Source organism: Pygoscelis adeliae, unplaced genomic scaffold (genome assembly GCF_000699105.1).
Source record: "Pygoscelis adeliae isolate BGI_AS28 unplaced genomic scaffold, ASM69910v1 Scaffold38, whole genome shotgun sequence".
NCBI classification, from domain to species: Eukaryota; Metazoa; Chordata; class Aves; order Sphenisciformes; family Spheniscidae; genus Pygoscelis; species Pygoscelis adeliae.
In genome coordinates this window covers 889598-897467 of record NW_008825614.1, presented here as the reverse complement: position 1 = coordinate 897467, position 7870 = coordinate 889598, and positions in this window count along the sequence as shown.

The following is a 7870-nucleotide window of genomic DNA, read 5'->3' as shown; positions in this document are numbered from 1 at the left end:
CCGGTGTGGGGGGGCCGTTCATCGGGCCCGCCTCAGGGCTGGCTGCGGGCTTGGCCGCTCGCACCTCCGCTTCCCGGCTCCCCTTTTCATACGTCCGCCCGCAGCTGGGAAGGGACCCCCAGAACCCGCTTTCTGCTGTAAAATAAACTTCAGGTGACCAAGGAGACTGTGGGTGTCGTTTTCCTAGGCTGAGAGTTGAGGAAGCAACGAGGGAATGATTAAATCCACCCATGTTTCGTTCCAGGCCGGCTTCATCCATAGGCTTTATGTTGGCATAGATATTTTGCCCAGAGGGTTTTTCATAACCAAATATACTCAGCAAAAACACCTAGCCCTTGAGCACCGGGATTTCGCACGGGTACACTTACACCGGCGTATACCGAGGGTGTTCATCTGGGTTGTCACCGCCAGCGCCGGCCGGGCAGGGAGGCGTTAGCCTCCCCCTTTGGTGCGGGGAGCCTGGCGAAGCTCCCTCAGCCCGAGCCCAGTGGACCGGCACCCACGTCGGGGTGGCTCAGCCCCCGTTGTGCACCCACCCCTGCCGCTGCGCGGGGCAGACGCCTCTGCCCGGACCCGCCTTGGCACTGCACCCCTGGCACGGCCTTCTCGCATGGGCACGCATGCAAGGTGTTCTCACGGCGGTCTGCTTACACCAGAGGCTGTGCGGAGATAGCACTGTTTACTCTCAAGCAGCAGGACTTTTGTTGTTGTTGTAGATAGGGAGGTGGCGTCTTGCCGCTAGACTTGATAAAGGTGGTCCAGCCCTGTATACACAAAGTGTACCTTTCTCCTGAGCGTTGTCTCCTCCGAGGATGGTGAACTCTGTCCTCCCCTCTTCCCCGACTGACAAAATACTGGCTTCTGTGGAGAAGCTCTTCCTCCGTGTTATCCCCAGACTGCTGCCATCTGCTAGCAGGAAATCTGGGTGTCCTTGCCTTATGGTTTAATGCAATTTTGACTTTCTGGCTGGTTAAAACTGGCCTTGGTTTTGTTCTAGTGTCTGATGGGTGTAGGGTAGGGACGTAATTCGAGTTTCAGCCTCCTTTCAGCTGGCTGTTGAGCGAGCACATGTTTTACCCATATTGAGTCTATTAATTGCCAGCAAAATTTAGAAGGCAGCTTTTTAATATTTAAAAATAAAATATTTGGCCTCAAAACTTGGCTCAAGGAAATTGTTTCCTTTTCCCTCTCCTGGCTGTTTTGGTGTGGCTTACTGGTATTTCCTTTGTTATCTATTTTTAATCAAGTTTCTCCAACGTGGTTCTGCTGAGGAGCAGCAGAAGCGGTCGTGCCTTCCTTGATGATCTCATTTGCTTCTGAAGGAAAACGGTGGAGAAAACTCATCTCCAGCAGGACATGCTGACCACACGCTCCGAACGAGCATATTTCATTCAAAGGTGACTTCTAAGCTTGAACAGGTTGGCAGCATCCCTTCTTAAACGAGAAATTTCGGCATCGCTAGGTGATGTTTTTGAGGCGACCGCTTTCGGCAGGGGCCACCCGCTCGTTTTGCTGAGTTTGTCCATTATTTTGCCTACTCCTGTGGTCGCAGCTCCTCTGGGCGGTGGAAGGGCCCGTTTTGGTTACTGCCCTCAGTACTTAGTGGGGAACCGCTGCTTTGGTAATGTAAAGCGTGGCGGTCACGCTTCTGTCAGTGCCATGGGGAGGAAACTGAAACACGTGACGCAGCTTTTAGTTTGAGTATTCCTTCCAGTCTGAAAACGTGAAGGGAGGAAAGACCGTCTGCAAGCCCGTGGGTGTGACAGGCTGTGGTGCTGCAGGCAGCTGAGGCTCTTAGTTGTGAGGGGAAACGGCTTATTACCCTTTCACGTTTTGCACTTTCTTTGTGGGGTAGCTCTCAAATGCAGGCTGTCCAGACCACGGCTGTGGAACTGGAGGGGGCCAAGGGCTAAGCAGTGAGGAGGTGGTGGGGAGGGGTCCGCACCAGGGGGAGAGGGGCTGGTCCACGGCTTGTGGTAGGACCTGGGCAGCCGCAGGAGCAAATTTCAGGGCGAGAAGCTAAATCTTTGTATGCGAGTGTGAAGCAGGAGTAAATTGGAAGCTCATCTGAGTGGCGTCCTTGAATGAGTCGGTAGGCCGTATAGGAGCCATGTGGTTCAACTTTTCCTGTGTGCTTGGGAACCGCCCTGCCCTGGGGGTTTTCCTCCCTCCCTCCCTCCCTCCCTCCTTTCAGGCAGTTTCTGCTGGTTTTCTCTGAGGGGACCAGCAGAGGTCAGAGTGATCTTCCCCGAGTAAATATTGCCCTCGCCACCAACTACTCTCCGCAATAGCAAATCGAAATGTTGGCTGCTGATTTGCCACAACCAAAAATCATTCTTACCTCGTCTCCCTCTAACAGCAGGAAAATTAAGCAAACCAGAGAGCTCTCTATGCATACCTCTTACTTTCGCTGCCTGTCTTTTGTATCGTAGCGTAAATACGGGCCTGCTATCACCATCTCCGCTATATGCATATAATGACCTTTAACCTGGTCTGTGCAAGAGTTGTAATCCGGTTATATTAATCCTTTTCCTCTTTGTGCGCAACAACTGATCCACGCAGCTCAGAGATCCTTACAACGACACTGAAAAAGTTTTTGTTGGTTACTTACGCGGTTTTCTTTTTTTAATCATGGGTGGCAGCCATGTCATAAATAACCATAATGTGGGGCTACCCACCCATAAGCAACTAAATTTAAATATTTTTTTGGCTACCTACTTTATAACATGCTGCAGTCTATTTTTAGAGAGGTTATATTGGGAGAGGAGTGTTCATTAGTCTTATCAAGGCGGCCAGTGTAAGCTCATACCATTGCTTTATGACAGGAGGATAAATAAGGTTCCTACGTACGCTGGTGATAGTCACTGTGGCAGTATTCCAAGTATTTACCATAGCATGTAAACAGCTTTGCTGCTGCTCTTGCTTTAGCAGTATGGTGTGACATAGTGCTTTCTAGGTGGGTGCCGGTAGGTGAAGTAGGGTTAAGATTTCAGGTCAAATTCTTCAACGTTTTAAGTCAAATTCTATAGGTTGCTTAACTGTTTGAGGAAGCCTTTGAATTTCTACCTCAAACCTCTGCTTTACACTATTACACCTTATATTTACGTTTCTGAATTTTTATGGCTGAACTGAGTTATTAGGCAGCCCTGAGTTAAAAGAAACAGCAGCCACCGTTGTTCATGGGGGTGCCGTTTTCACCCTGGTTTCCTATGGAAGTACGGGGTGGGTGATCTCACTGTCTGTTTGGCTCCTCCCTTCCTCTTCCTTCCCAGGAATATTTTTAACCCATAGTTTGGCTAAAAGTGCCCCTGAGAGAAAACTACCGGTCTTAAGGATTATTAAATGACTGCAGGTTGTGTCAAAATGGGCGACCAATGAGTACAGAAAGACCTCAGTGGAGTCCCACCGCAGGAAAACCTGCAAATGAGCTCAACCCTTACATGCTAGTGGAGAGCCCAGGTGGGAGGGAAACAGCTGGAGAAAGGACACGTCTATGGGAAGAGCACCGCGTTCTTAAATGTTACAATCAGTCATGACACAGATCCTTGGAAAAGCAGGATGTGTTTGTTCCAGTGCTCAGGCAACCCCTTGGTTTATAACTGCCCCCCCCCTGCCCCTGCATAAGGCTATGTGGAAATCTGCAAAAAAGTTTGCCTGATGTTTCTGCGACATGATTTTGTCTTGGTGTATCTTGGGCTTTCAAGACATGCCACATATGTAATGTGGTTACTAAACTTTAGCACATCCGTTCAGGAGCTCCAAAATCTGCTGTAAATACCTTAGGAAACTATTGGGGTGCTGGCAGGGCCCATAGCAGGATACAGTTTGTAAGCTGGATGATCCCTCAGCTTCTTTTCAGACCCTGTAAAAGATACTGTTTCAGGTAGTGCTGTGTTTCATCTCCATTTGTAAAACGAACTTTAAAAAAAAAATCTCCCCTTTCCTGTCGGTCAGAGTGATGTCTTTGTACTGAAATAAAGGAAGGGGTTTGCTGCAAGCTTTGCTCCTTGCCTACTTGCAAAGCTTTGTTTTCTTTTCCTCATAATACACTGTATGAAAGATCTGGGCAGCAGGTGTTTGGTTAAATAAACCTTCTATTATTGTAGCTGTGTATGTGTGTGTGTATATATAGCCTATATGGAGGGAGTCAATGAGAGAAATACAACAGACTTAATTGCTTAGCGTTGTTTCCCAGTGACACAATTGAGGGTGGACATAGGGGTGAGGAAGCTGCTCCAGAAAAGAGCAATTTATTGTGCCTGATGAAATCAATAGGACGGGAGGAAAGAAGGTGAGAGATGACAGTGCTACAGAGGGCAGAATTATTGCAACAGCAGCTGAATAATACGAAGGTTTTACACATATCAAGGGAGGTTAAAGTATTGTTCTTGGGGTCTGTGGCTCAGCGTAACAGTGAGATGGCATGGCTGTGAAGTTTGCTGTTGCATTTGCTTGCAGGCACACCAGTTTGGTAAATAGCTCGGTAGACATGTATTTCACTAGATGGCAAGGTTTTTCTCCCAGAGAAAGGTGGCAGTTGTTGCCTCTATTTTGCAGGGAGAAAAGCTGGAGGGTGAGGAAGTGAAGTGATTTGTTCAAGGTCATCTGGCAAGCCGGTGACAAAGCCAGGGAAAGAAACGGTATTTCCTGAGTCTTCTCTGGTGCCTGATCCTTAGGCAAAGGCGCTGCATAATCTGCCTATTTCCCACAGCTCTACATATGCTAAAACCCATCTCCAAATTGTTCGGGTGGGACTGCTCGTACTGCCCGATCCACTTTGGCTTTCTGGAGGGAAGAACATGAGGAAATAAGCTCAACAGCAGAATTAAATTGGAGGAAACAGTTTCTTTATCATTCCTTTGAAACTGATGGGGCTGCTTGTGCGGGTAATTGCTCTCTGGAGGGAAAAGAGGTTCAAAACCAGATCTACTTCATTGCCTTTGTATTGATGAGCACATCTCAAGTTTGTAAGGCATCCCCTTGGACACAACAGGATAGGAGAATTGGACTTGCTTAGAAAATGGATTTCATCTTTCATTTGAATATGTTGTACTGAAAATAGTTAAAATCTCTTTTTAATGCTGTCTTTTATGTGGTCTCCAGAGGTGTATCTGTGTAAACAGATTGCAGAAAATTTAACTTCTCCATCTCGGTGTGCTGCACCTTTGCTTTAGCCACTGCCTAGTGGCTGCTTGAGACTTCTAACAAATGTATTTAGCTTTAAATGATGCTGAAAGATGCCTGTTCAATAGATCCTAAAAAGATGTAAAGCTCTAAGGCATGCTTAACTCAGTCTTCATTCACCTTGCAGGTGGCAGTCATGTTGGTGGTAGTATTCCTGCCAGGGATTTGTCCCGGTTACAACCATTCCTGGCCATTACAGACTCTGTTTCATGCTGGCTGTGCCCATGTATCCTACTTTATGAACTGGTACTGGTGGAGTAATTGCTCTAAGCTCTCTGATGTGGAAGAAATGGGACTTGGGCATTTACCTGGTGCCTAGAAAGGTCAGGATGGAGGTGTGCTACTGATGTGGTGCCTGCATTCTAGCTTTTGTCCTCAGGCACTAGTCTGCATTTCAGACTAGTGGTGAAGTGCCAGGTAACTTGAAGGGTGCTGGCTAGTCTTGTGGTATTTCTCACCCAACAGGAAACTTCATGAGCAAATCTGTCTCTTGCAGATCCTTGAGGTGCAATCTGAGATAAGCTTCAACTGGTTGCTTCTTACTGTCTCCTGACCTGATACTCAATGTATTTTTAAGGCTCTTCCTTTCAATAGACTGGTGTTGGAGCTCACCCCCATCTTAACTTACTTTCCGTGCTCATAGTATGTGGCAGTGAATTCTTAGTCAGATGGAGAGACAAATACAAAGTATGTAGGGTCTAATTCTGTGGTCCTGGTTCACACAAGTACATTTGCTGCAGTCTGAGAGGATACTTGGCTGGGGAAGCATGTTTGTGCATTTAATGGGCTACTGCTGCTGAAATATCCAAACAGAAGATGAGATGGGTGCTGGTTAAGCAGAATTACTTGCTTTTTAAGAGAGGAATTTGCATATAATTATATTGAAGCTACATACTGTTCCAGATATGTGTATATATCCATAGAAAGACCATGCAGACATATGCAAATTCAGGTTCGATTTATTATCCTTTCTACTACTAATTTAAACAGAGAGAGACCTAAATTTCAGTTGGAACCTGTGTAGACTAATCGCCGAGTTTCTCCTGTAGGGCTCAGGCGTACCTCTGAGCAGGTCTGGTTTCAGTCTTGCTAGAGCAGTGCCAGTTTGGGTTCTGACTCCGTGTTCTATTCTGGCAAAAGCTGTACTATAGATATAATTTGTGTCAATGTCTCAACTGATATGAACTTTACATGCACAGGAATCATCCTTTTAATAGTGTCATAAAACCCATGTTTTTTTCCCTTAACTGCAGCTAGGCTAGGATGGTTCGCCCAAAGCAGCTTTAGGCACAGTCTCTTGGTGAGACAATCAAGTTTTGAATTACAGCTGAAAGTTTTCTTCCAGGCAGGATGCAGCAAGATATGCAAAATAGCTCTGTAGCTCTTCAGTAGTGGATTGAAGTAAGTGTCTTGCTTTTACTTAAGAAAAACAGACATTTTAAAGTTGTTTTATTTTCAGTTGCAATCATTAAAATAAGATTCGTTGTAAGAACACTTACATGTTATGTTTCATCATAAAACCTTAGCAAGGTGGTTATCAACACTTCCAATTTTCCAAAACCAGATTTCGAATTTCTTAAAAATACTAATGAAAGGATTTGGAAAGGGACTCCTTTTCTCCTTGAAGTCTACCCTTACTTAAAAGCAATTGTTCAATGATACCTGTTTTCATTTCTTCTAAAGGATTTATTAGCTAACATCTTGAGAGAGACTTCTAGAAGCTGGCATCTGGCTGTTTTCTGTTTCTCACAGGGTGAGCCCTGTGAGACTTTGATGTATGGAGGCCTGCACGTGGACCTGATAGGAATGGGGGGAGCTGCAAAGTCACAACTTCATGCAAAGTCTCTGCAGATGCTCTCTTCTGGACGGTGTGAAGGGGGGATTCTTGGTCCCACTGGTGGATCTGTGCAGGGAGATCAGGCTGTGTTCTGCAATGCGTTATCATAAATGCATTAATCATACTGACTTAAGTCCTTGTGTTTTTAAGAGTGGTGATATTTAGATCTCTTTATTAATATAAATGCATCCTACTGATTTGCATGTCGGCGATATAGGAGTCCAGAAGATTTAGTAGAGTTTGCATAACAGCGCTAAATGTCTTTTTATGTACTTCAAGAACTGTTACAGGCCAGCTGATCCAAAAACAGATGAAGCTGGTGGAGTTTTCCTATGTACTGCTTTGAGCTTTGGATCATACTTTGATGTTAGGAGATTTGGGAGATTAGCTGGCAAGCTCTTTCTATTGTGAAAGCATGTCAGATCAACTTATTGCTAAGGGATCCAGGGTTATGTGGTCTGTGGCAAGGCAGAGTCTGCTAGTTGCAGGAATTGGTGTTTCAGCAGTTACAGCTTTGCTGTTCAACTGGGAAGGAGATTTAGTGTGTGTACCTTATGCGTACAAGTGTCATGGACACAGCTGAAGAGATTCAAGTTTGTAGCTGTGGAAGTGCCAGTGTACTTCAAAGCTGCTCATGAGGGATTTGGATGCCAAATTGCTGTTAGTTTTCAAAGGGAGTCAAGTGTACAAATCTCTTGGGCACCAGTAGAAATCCTGGCCTGCAAATATGCACCTGAGAGGTTGTCTGTGTCAGGGTTCCTGGGACATGATGTCTTGATGGGAACTTAGGACTGACTGTACAGAGACACTGACATCTATCATAAGGAGGAGGAATTTTCTGTCTCACCT